This window comes from Anopheles gambiae, chromosome 3 (assembly GCF_943734735.2).
Source record: "Anopheles gambiae chromosome 3, idAnoGambNW_F1_1, whole genome shotgun sequence".
In the NCBI taxonomy this organism is placed as follows: Eukaryota; Metazoa; Arthropoda; class Insecta; order Diptera; family Culicidae; genus Anopheles; species Anopheles gambiae.
In genome coordinates this window covers 74,369,470-74,382,032 of record NC_064602.1, presented here as the reverse complement: position 1 = coordinate 74,382,032, position 12,563 = coordinate 74,369,470, and positions in this window count along the sequence as shown.

Genomic DNA, 12,563 nt, shown 5'->3' with positions numbered 1-12,563 from the left:
GCGGTGGGCAAAATTGTGTTTGTGAAATATAAGGCATCTTTTTTATGGAGGAGTTTAAATTATAAACTTATAGGGAGAGTAATATAGAGGTTATTTGAGCTACAAATATTATAGACGACTGATATGAAATATTGTGCTAATTTAATACAAAACATTAAGCAGAGCTCCCAGTTAACGATAAAACAAAACATAGTATTTATATTATTGTTAAATTGAGGTTCTTCATTGATCATACATACATAAAGTATTAAAAAAAATACAATTTACTAACCAAAGGGCTCTTATTTTGACATTTTTTATGACACATTTCAAACAACTTCCCATCGTGTAATGGCGACGCCTGGTCACTCTCACTCTTGCCGGCCGTTCAGATAACGGTAGCCAACACCAGTATCCATTTTCTCACACACATTCACAAACACAGGTGGTTCCCGTGTTTCACCCTCTCCTCTTTTCTCTTCACCCTTACCTTGTGCTTAGAAATTACCATTCGGTTCCAAAAGTCAACCTGTACTACCACGACGTCATCGATTCGGTTTGGTGTGTTCGTCATTTGATGCAGTTTCTCTCTTCGTGTGACTCCCTGTACTTCTCTCTCTCTCTCATTACCACGCCGTGGAAACCCTTTCATAGTGGTATGATATAATCAAGCATTGTGGGGCATTGGGAGGTAGTTTGTAGGGAGGACATAAAGGGGTTTCCCGTTTAGATTCTCGTTGAATGTGTTGTGCTGTTTGTGTGGCCCGTTTGGGCCTACGTTTTGGCGCCAGTTTTCTTACACTGCGCTACGCAGGGAGATTTCACTTTCGTTCTTGTAGCGTTTCTTGTAGGCTTTGTACAAACTTTTGGTTTTCTCTTTACATATCTTATCCATTCTGTTGATTTCGTGCCCTTAATTTGCATTTGATTTAACCTACATAAATCTTTGGAGCAGCAGTTGGACGCAAATCGCCTGGAGCATGTTTACACTTTCTGCCACATTCCCACCCATTCAGTGCAAATAAAGAATGGACAGTGGTCAGCAAAAGATAAGACGCACATTCCATCCCTGCAGAGAAGTATGTACCGTTTCGTTTAGTCATCGTACGGGAGGTGGCAGTTTGGAGCAAAACCGAATTCTGTTTGCCGTAGCATATCTTGCTGCACCTTAATTTGCACGATGATTGCTTATCGCGGGTCGCACGGCGATCGACCATTTGCGATCAGGTTTGCATGTGAGCATTGTTCGGCTTCCCCCTCTCCAGTCTCAGGGTCCGGTCCAGTCTAGGGTGCAAGAATGCTTTCGTTTGTTCGATTCCTTTTTGCGGCCCGTAAAGCGCTTTGGCCCCACGAAGCTTGTGTCAATATTAGCGCGCAGGTCGTCCCAGAAACAGGTCGCACCGATCAGTTTCTCCATGGAATTCTATGCCCCTGTGACTGGCCCACTGTACCGTGTGTACCGTCAATTTCTTATCAGCCTGCACCAATAATCGGTTTTATTTGGTTTTGCTGATCAAAAAACGGGTACAGCGAGATGTAAACATGGCAGCGGAACGCTCCAGGTAGTTGTGAGTGTGATAGATTGAGAAAAACCTGCAGAAACAGGGCACGGAGCAGGTGGGCCTACAGGTAACAATGCACAACAACACACACACACACGCGTTCCAATCATTCATTGATTAGCGTGGCTGGTACGCGCTTTTTTGTCGGTCACGTCACCGATACGCGAACCGTCATAAAAACAAGTGACTCACGGCCAAAAACAATACGTAATGATTTGCTATCGCGAGGTTTATCGCATGACTCGTACCGGTAAGCATCTCCCCCCTTGTCAGGTACCGATGCGAATCAGCTCTTATCACCGGAACTAAGTACGTCATTGACGTGTGCAAAAGGCAAGATGGTGATGGTGGGAGCAGTTTGCACCAAGGGGGGCTGATTAAATACTTCGACACCAGCAGGTAGATGGTCAGGATTTGTCTATCATTTAAGACGCGTTTTTTGTTTGTTATCGTGGCCGAGTCTGCACCGTTGTTCCGGTAATAATGTGGCGCATCCGGTCCGGCCCACGGAAGAAGGAGTTTGTAAGCTTGTAGGGATGGCGTTGACGTCACGTGAGAGAAGATTCATGTGAAATTCGTGGTATCTTTGGCACGATTCATTCTTTCGAATTGTTTTGTTTTGAGTGGCTGTTTTTTCCTTATTGTTTCTTGACGTGTATGTGGGAAGTGTCATATGATAAGGAAGCACGTGCGTTCTTGGCAGACAATGAGTAAAGGTCTTTGCTTTTGTGCGTAGTGTTGAACAGAGAGCTATGTCATGAACGTCTCTCAGTAGATTGAGAGCTCAATGTTTCGAAGAATTGAAGATCAGTATAAGAAAATCCAAACTTTTGAGAAAAAATTGCAGCCTAATAAGAGACCACCGTGTATTGTTGAAATCAAAACAATATTCAAATATCAGGGCTTACAGATCACATAAGCCCCAATATATGTATTGAAGCCGTTGGATTCAAAAAAAGATCTTTGATTAAGTATTGAGACTTCGAAGTCATTCTCTGAGATATAACACGTTTTAATTAGGCTTTGTTCAGAGTTTCTTTATAGTATGGATACTATCTGGATGATAACCAAAGATTGATAATGAAGTAATTTAACGTGATTCTATTTCAAAGAGCAAATTATAGACATCAGATGAAGTCTGCTCTGCTGCAATGGAAAATCTGCTTCTAGGGATTTTGATGTCCAGAGGATCTTGAAAGATCCTATTGTTGATCAATAATAAAAGGCAAGAGTTAATAGTTAAACCACAAGACAGTGTTGAAGTAGTCACTGCATAGGTTGTCGATTGGAGTCCGATAGTAAAGACAAGCCATCGCAGATGTATTGATCTCTCATCCTATATATGATAACATTTTTGTAACGTTCTCATTTAAATGATCTACATGGTCTTACATGCATACTTACAACAATCGTGTTAAAAAGCTCCCGTGATTTACAAACCGGCCCATGCCTGTTATGTTTTTTTTTCTTTGTATACTTATTGGGACGACCCACCCCGAAACCCGTTATGATCAGTACTGTGCGAACGAGGCGCGATGCATTAGCACGATCGCGGACACAACAAACTGGTTTGCTACCTCACCCCACAAAAGCCCACCATCACCAGCAGCACGGCCGAAGAAAACGAAAGTCGTGAAGAAAGCCGTGGAGCGAAAGACGGCCCCAATGGCTCAGCAATGAAAATCACGGGGGCTCCGGAGAGTGTGTGTGTGTGTGCGTGTGATGAAATGAGGCCATTTCTTTTTCAAGGTTGGACCCACGGCATGATGCGATGCTGGGCAACCCGCACCTCTGGGCACACCTGAGCGAGCTCCCAAAGCCAGCGCCGTTTCGCTGTTTTCACTTTCGTTTCTTTCGCTGCACAGCTCCGATTTTCTCGCCCCTGTGAGTGTGTGTGATAATATCTGCAAGACGGGCAAAACTCATCTCACGGTGCTCGATGCGGCATCATTCAATCAGCCACAGCTAAGACGAGGGAACCGATGGGGAACACAGGGGTACAAAGCCATCCCCGCCTTCCTCCGTGCAGCATATTTTCACGCTGGATCTGGGTCAATCTTTATATAATTGTTATAACCTGTTGATTCGCGCCAGCCAGCCAGGCCAGCCAGCAGATGGGGCAGATGAGCAGCAACAGAGCGCGTGTAGAGTCTGGTGGCGCTTTGGCGGTGTGCGCGAATCGGGTTGGAAGTTTAGAGCGCGTTACGTGATTCATGTCCTGTTTATTTTTGATTTCTCTTTCAGCATTCGCTTCCATCGCAATCGAGAGACAGAGGCAGATACTGCCCCAACGAGGAGAGCGAGAAAGAGCGCTGTAAGAGTAAATAAACTATCATGGTCAGTGTGTCACAGTGTACGGATGTGCGCAGTGGAATGGCGGAAAACCGGGATATTGATATTCGCCTTTTTCGCTTCCTCGTAACGTATTCGGAGACATTCGATCCTTTTTCGGGGACGTTGTTCGACGGTGGTGTTGGGTTTGAATGTCAGAGATAGGCTTTGGCGGCTGGGCGGGACCGTTTTTGTTTGGATGGGAATATCCATAATGGAGGAAAAAACCTGATCGTGTCTTCCAAGTTTTGTAAATGAAACGAGCTATATTATTGATTGTTGTGCCTTTATGATTCAATTTTGGGGGTTTGTTTTGTCCCCATTTTCAGCTGTTCCGTGGGTTTGTAATCGCTCTATTCTTAAAGAAAAAACTAGTTCATTGGAATAGTTGTCTATTAACTAGAAATACTTTAAAATAGGATCTAAATATCAAACTATTCAACCAGGGGAATAACAGTCAATTACTCTCAAGTGCTGCTACTTAACCAGGCGAGGGGGCTACCGACCCGGATTGGCTTCCAATCCAATCGGTAACGGCAACAACTCATCATCATCGCCAGGCTAACGGAGGGTGCAGGACGCAGTTCAATTTAATAATGATTACCCACGAGAGTGGACCACGAGCACCTTGACTATCGGGTAAGTAGCAACGCGTGTCAGCAAAGAAATGGCATTTCTACCTTCCCGAACGTCTCGTCAGTGGGTTTGGAGTACATTAAACAAATTATTTCTGACACCGGATTTAGAGGGTGAGAGTGTCAATTGGTTGGAGCTAGATGGTGGTTTGGAAGGATTCAACCATTATTCAACACTTCTTAATAGTGTTGTAGGGTGATTGGGGTTGTAAGTTTTTTTTTCACGTGCAGATGGGTCAGATACTAGGAATTGTTAATGAAATAGAAATCAAGACCCTTTTGTTGGGCGTTTCTGTTCGATATGCTTACCATTAGCGGGTCACACACAAATGACCTTTTAATGAGCTACATTCGGAAATTTGGATGGGGGGCATTGAAGGAGGTTGTCATTTTCTAAGACAGACTGATTTTGTTTGACTGTTGTCTGTGCCTCGAATTGCTCAATCCAATGGAGTTATTAGGGAAAAATCGTTCCGGTAGAGATACATAAAACCACATTTTCAATGTTTTATACTCAAAGATATTACGTAAGACTTCAAGAAATAGAGATCTTCCTCCAATAAATCTCTTCAAATCGAACTAAACCCTCATCTTAGAATACTTTCCAACCAGTACGATCGTTTGCTATCAAATTCCTTTACCCTCTCCACTTGTGCCTTTCACTCTTGATTGGCACTCTCGCGGTACCACGATCATCATCCTCCGTAGCGATCTGACTTTCGTCGATCACGTTTTCGGAATTGTTGTGACCGCAGAGATGTCATATCGATTGAAAGACGCGAACCCAAACATCACGCCATTGGAACGTATTTTTAACGTGCATTTGATTGGGGAACAAACAGGAACGGGGGGAGAACGTCGTCAAGGGCTAAACAGGGCCCACACAGAGCGGTGTGAAACACTTGAATTGATTGTATCGCCAAAGGGATACGATCGCGTGATACGACGATGCGACCGGTTGCGTCACAGTCACAACTTCAAGCGCGTCGATCACGCGGCACAGTTCAAGGAAGGGCAAGCGATGCGGGTTTTGACGATAGTCGTAGAAAAGAAAAGAATTCTCTTTTAGTGTGAATTTCGAAATATTTTAATGTTCATAACATAATTTGCATGACTGGGTCTGTCAACTTCAAAAGCAAGGGCTGTAAGACTATCAAGCAAATCAAGCAAACTGCACCCAGCGCCGATCGCCGATATCGGTGTGCGTCGATAAGCCCCCAATCGGCCGACCTGTGCCGGCGACCCATTCGCAGGAAATGATTTTACTTATCAAATAAACCGCTAAGCACCGCGACCGGACTCAATCGGACCGTTGGCGCCTTTCACACACTGGAAGAAAGAGTCCAGACACACGCAAGGTAGGGTTGATAACGATGTTTTCCCGCCGATCATCAACTGTGCAAAGCCAAAGCACTTTAAGCTACACTTTACACGTGCACACCTCTGCTTTTCGTGCGTTCAGCAACGGACGGTAAGGGCAGCTGATGTAATTCGGCAGCAAAACAAACATTCGAGACCCCGTGATGGGGAGATTTAGAAAGCATGGGAAAACTACTCATTAAATTCGCCGTCGTACACCGTGTGGGTCAAAGCGATCGGGGTACAATCGCGAGGAATTAAATCCCCTTCAATCGGTATCGATTTGATGGGAGTATCTTCCTCCTTCTGCTTTTATCGCAAAGTGTGTGTGCATTTGTTTTCCGCACCGGGTCCGGGTGGTACGGTGTGCGGGTTAAAAGTAAAAGTTTATAGAGAGTGAGCCCAGCAAAACGAGGAAATTTTACTGTCAAAGGTCGTGGAAAGGAATAAACAGTGCCAATCGAACACGCCTTTTCGGAGTTGTACTAAAGGATGTGACCGAGGTCGTAAAAAAAGCTATTCGCATTGAGCATTGCCCAAACGGGTTTCGAGGAAAAGTGTGTGAAATGTGTCTTGTTGAGTGTTAACATTGCAAAAGGGTTTGATTTGTTTGAAAGAGTTTGATTTGTATTTTTGCTTTACTCCAGCGGTCGTAATTCCATCGTTTGAATTTGTTTGGAAATTTCTTCTCAGCTGCATAACATCGACTCGTTACGAAATGGGTAAAAGGGCTTTAAATTGAAAGATTTAAAACGTTTGCAAATGTTCATTGAAGATTCCAATCGAATGACTCAATTTTACTAAATCTACATTTTATAACAAATCTCTACTACTTTACATCACACTGCAAAATTTGTATTTTCACCAACTATCCTCTATTGTCTTGCTGTGGTGTCACATTTAATATAATTCTTACCTGAAGCGGAAGTTCAACACAATGTGACATGTCTATTGAATGGTCCAACGCGTACGGATACCACACACTCAAACGCAGACAACCACCATGCGTGCTGTATGTGTTGTTTCCCGTGGCAACGGAACCGATCACTACGCACAAAACATAAGCGCGAAACAAGTGGTTGCCTCCCGGCTAGACACGGACTAGACGCGGCTCGCACAGAATGCGGTACGGTAAATTCAATTTCACTTTTGCTTACGAATATGTGTGTGTGTGGGAGAGAGAGAGAGAGAAAGAGATCGGATGATTTTATTAATTCGGGTTTTTGTGTTTTGTCTTTTTTTATGTTTTAATTTGAAATTCACACGTGCTGTCATTGTTTGATGGTTATGGCTGTCCTATTTCAGCTTCCTTTTTATCTTTTTCAATTGTTTATAGTATTTGTGTTTTTTTAACATTTACCATTTTTTTAAATCTCTTATATTCTATTTATTTCAATATTTAATGTCTTTATCGGAATCACGTTCGATTGTGCGTGACACATTTTTTTAAATGTATTGATCGCATTCGATTTTGCTTCCTTCGTTATTCCATTTATCCATTCTCTAATTCTTCTTCTGCTGCTCCCTTCCTCCATACCCTACCCAGGTCGCGTGTGTTGAAAAGTGAGAGTGATAGCATCAGGCATTGCGGACGCGCGTGCTGGCGCGGGTGCCTCGATTTCGTCGACCGCCTAATGATGGGGTTCGCCGGCTTGGCGTTGGCGTCGGCATGATCTGTCAATCTGTAGAAAATTCCGCTCCAATTTCGAGCTGATCTTGCGATTGAGCAAATGAGGTGACCGCGCTCGCGCTGCTCGTTACTGCAGCGTGTTCGAGGTTCTTCCGGCTTCAGGTGTGGGTAATGTGCTTGTGCTTATGCTGGCTAGTGGAAAGAGATAAAAAAAACTGTCTGATTTTGTGTTAAGCTGTAGGCTTGTCTGTGACACGATGATATTGCTTTGCAATATAAGCAGATTTTTCTGTTGTTTCGTCTGGTACTAAGAATAATCATTACGGAGCAATAATAATATTGTCGTTGCCCATTTTCCCATGCTCTTGACAAGGCTATAAAACCCGAAATGGAATGTTTTTTTTTTATTACAGGAGGGAATCCATCATCAGAACACTCTCTCAGCGTTTTCATCCCCCCAACGGGTACTTAGGGCTTACCTGTCCGCAACACACATGCGCCACCGGACTATCATCGAGGTCGAAAGCCATAACGCTGCGCACCGCGAAAGCAATCGCACTCGAACGGCTTTTTACGATGTGTACACATTAAATCATCATCACATTTCCCGCGACAACTGCCCATCCGGCGGGGTCGCAACGTCGCTCCGCATGCGTTCTGATGCGAAAGAAAACAGGCTATAAATTTCACATCGTTCCCGGTCCCCGTCCGGGCATATGCGTTTGGGGGGACCGAAAGCAGAATGTTTTGCTTTGCATTGGTGCGCGATGGTGCAGTGCAGAATGCATTTGAGAGCGCGTGCGGTTAAAGGCGGCGGTGCGTGACACATCCTCAGCATGTTCAGTCTCAGTGTGGGTGAGGAAAATTGGCCACCAAGCCGTCAGCCCGGTGGCAATGAATGTCATTTATCGTTCCATGGATGAGAAAAGGTAAAAAAAGGAATAATCGCGGAAGAAAGATGAGGACGCCACAAATTGCACTTTCTGATACGTGTAGCGACGTGATTGATCAACAATTTGTTTAATCTTCACTGTCCGCAATAGTCTGCAATTCAGCTTTACATTGTTGGCCTCCTTTAGAATAATAAAAGAGGAAAGATACAAAACATGTGCTTACAGGAAATTGTTTCCCCCCCAGACAAATATGGTAGCTCTATTGTTGTCGTTTTGTTGCAGCAACTCGTGAAATTTTTATTCTATTACTATTCATTTGAACATGATAGGACAGAGATAATTAAACAATCGATTACCTGTTGTGACTAACTTTCCTTTTACATTTTCATTGTGCTGAAATTGCTTGGAATTAAAAGCATAAAATAACTAATTTTATTACATTTCAAAAATTTGATATTTTGCCTCCTATTTATGCAAACCAGATGTTGAAATGCGTTTTTTTACAATTAATGTTGAAAAAATTACCTTAAACTCATGTCATGCACTGTAAGGTAAACAGCGCCATCTACATGTCAGCACATGATTTGAAGCAGCGCCAATGTCTCGTGAGCCACGGCGCCGCAAAGTATGGAATTTGATTTAAATTTCTAACGGTAAAGATTACTGTATAGCTCGATGAAGTCTTGGCGGCGCGGTTTTTTTGGGGATTGAACCCATGACGGGCATGTTGTTAAGTCGTACGAGTTGACGACTGTATTACGAGACCGGCTCATCAGCTCTTTATTTAAGCATTTGAAAAACGAATGTTTAAACATGAATATAGTAAGATAAAATTAGATAAGTCACACATTGTAGAACCCATTTACAAATAGTTTGAATGTTATGAGTAATGTTTGTAAGTAAAAGCAATTTAGATCGAAAAAATCTATTAATTTAAATACGTATTATTACAAAGGATGTAGCATTGATCCCTTGTTCCCCTTGGTGCCCGTTAAAATTTGTTGAAACTTCGTTATCTTTTAAAATAAATTCAATTTTAATCACTCAATCGATCGATAGTTTGCGTTCTGCTTGCTGCATATCAATTGTACACGCACACAGACTTTCCTGCGTGGCAGGGGGGGGGGGGAGGAGAAATCCAAATAATCGAAAAAGAAATTATGAACACACGCCCCGTCGTTCCCGTCCATCCCGGACTGCAGTTCATTTGCATATTTGATTACGCGCCGTTACAGGTTGAAACTGGAATGAACTAAAACAAACGTTCGTCAAAAGCGTCTGTCTGGCTTGCCTGTCGGCGGATGTTGCCTGTGCAATCTTGCAACATTATTTAAATTATTTCACGCGATAATTAAACCCTCTTTACATATAGTTATATTTTTTCGTTTTTGATGCCTCTCTTTTGATCAAGAAGATGTCGCAGCACATGTGAAACTTTTCGTGTTTTTTTATCCTTCACTAAAATAATATTTTCCCTTTCGAATGGTATGTCTCGTGAATGTGACTGATAAAAAATAATGCTTCACACAAGTTTGTATCATTGCTCGTTGATCGAATAGCACCGGCACCGGGAGGGACATCGAGTCAGTAACAGCAAACAGCGTCGTTGCCTTCCGCTGCACAGTCATTATTTTGCTGAGGCCCGAGATTTATTTCAACCCTCGAACCGGGCGACGATGATGACGAAGGAAGTACATAAATACATGTAGTTGTAGAGGAGCTCACAGCCACCAGACCCGCCCTTAAAAGTAGTTTTGGCGGCCGTGGTGGTGGTGGTGGAATGTGTAGTTTTTAGCGTGGTGCGTCGCTCGGTGAAAATCCAAAACCCGAAGCAATTTGCATTAATGCGCATACATTTCGCCAAGCACGCTTGAAGGGGTTCCATCCTCTCCATCCCGGTTTTCCCATGGGACGTTGGGCAGGAAAGGGCGCGAAGCGAAGGCGGGAAAGGGGTTTGTCTCCAACTACAGTTCCAACTCGAATTCGCTCTGGCCCCTGCTCGTCCCCAACAGCACCGCATCATCAGTGAGAAACGAGCGTGAAATTATTCCAATTTTATGGTTGAATAAATAACTTTTCATGAACATGTTTTTCACCGGAAAAAGCTTGCTCACTTCAAGTGTGCGTGTGTGTGTGTGTGTTTGCTTTGAAGCGGCAGCAGACCAAAGGCAGCAGTCGGAGCAGCAGCAGCTTGTTTTGCTATTGGTTAACCGAGACGCCATCCCATTTTTTCCTCCCTTCGTTCGTTTTCACCCCACTCACAAACAAGCACGCCGAGGAAGATCCCTTTTTCCCATGATGAATCCGTTTTGTCCCCGGTTTGGGATGGGTGGGTGACTGCCAACACTACCCCACACTTTCCGAAAACTGGGAGGAAGGGTCTGCTTCTTGGGAGCCTCGCAGCTTCGATAAGCTGCTCATTCAAATGTTGCGGTGTTGAAGAAAGCGTTCCAGCACTGTGTGGCTGTTTGTTCGTTTCTGGCGGTTTCATGTGCAGCTGCACGGGGGATGTCCTTCCCGCAGTGCAATCGACCGCAGTTGGAGGCAGCAAAAAGGAGCGATTGGGAAGGGGTAAGTTGTCGTACGAGTGTTGTCCCCACAAGGGAACATGACCACATTCCGATGGCCGCTGGGGGTTCGGATGGTGGCGAGGTTTCACGCTAGGCTGCTCACGGATGCCACCAAGTTTTCCGCCCCGTTTACCATTTGTGACGCAATCCGTGCCAAATCCAGTGCCTCCCTGCACTGGCGTGAATGTCTCGGCCAAGTGTGCAGGCTGCAGTAATGAATGCGCTGCTGCTGGTGGATGCAATCAGGGTGAATGCGTGGGTGCTGCTGGAACGGACGGCAAGCTGATTTCTTATGCACTGGTTGGTGCTTAATGTGCCCCGTTTGTCGAAGGAGTTGTTAGGAGTTGTTTGATTGAACGAGGAAATTTTTTGTTGTTGCACGGAGTGACAAGACGACGCGCTGTTGGGGAAGAATTTAAAGAGAGCTTGGGAAATGCGTCGTTTTGTGTACGAAAAGAGTAGAATTATGTTGACAAAACGCTCTAAAAGTGCTAAAAATGAACAAGTTGTTTAAAAACGGTTCATTTCACATGGATTGCATAGTTTCAGGCGCTTTTCTTTAGCAAATTTTGCAAGGTGCCCTGATAGTTTTGTCACTCGGCAGAAGAGAGTTATTCTCTTAAGCATGTAAGAAAAAGTTCTTAAGATCAGTATCTGGCGAGATGGACAACCATCATCAGGTTTTTTGACGTCTTTCAGAATCTGAATATTTAAATATTCAGCAGTACTACACTGTTTTCAGTTAGTAAAGGTACTGGTGCCCTCTGTATGAATGTTACAGGGTTCATAGAGTTCCCAGTAATGTTTGGGTCCTAGAAATAATATTACAATAAAAAAGTTTTTTCTAGACTGCAGGATCAATGGAAATTCTGGAAAATCCTCAAGCTTGAACGCTGTCAAGCAATATTCTGCAAAGGATTTCAAAAGTCTTTCAAAAGGAATAAGCCCAAATAAAACAAATTTAAAGAAGTGTTATGTGGATATAAAAAAAAAATTAAAAAATTAAAAACTTTTAAAAATATCAGATGTGCCAGAGCTATGTGGAGTACAACCTTGTGCATATCCATTTCTCCCAACATTCTTGGAAGACTCGTTCGACAGAGATTTGAATTGATTGATGACCTCTGTCTTCAAACAGTTTCTAATATTTATACACAAACTGCTTAATATCAACTGCATACATATTGATCTCACAACATCTTCAAAACAGATACGACATGATTAAGAAATCATGGATAATTTCCTTTAATTAATTACACATTTAATATCTCTGTTTTTGAAATGCTGCTGCCATCAAAGACAGCCCGATCGAATTTACTCCCCCACAAAATTGGCCCAAAGTAAACACACTCATCAAACAACATACTAACGAAAAACCTATAGAACTGCACTGCTTCACGTCCCAAATCCATCAAAGATTTGCTTTCGCTTCCTTCAGCTGGCAGAACTCGCGTTTGGAAAGTAAAATAAACTCAACATGTTACTTTCGTTCTCGATTGCGATTGCAGAACACTTCCACCTAGAAGTAAGCAAAAAGGCCACCAGCAATAAAAAAAAACCCAACGCGCACACCTTCATCTTCCGGCACGTGGAATTGGTTTTCA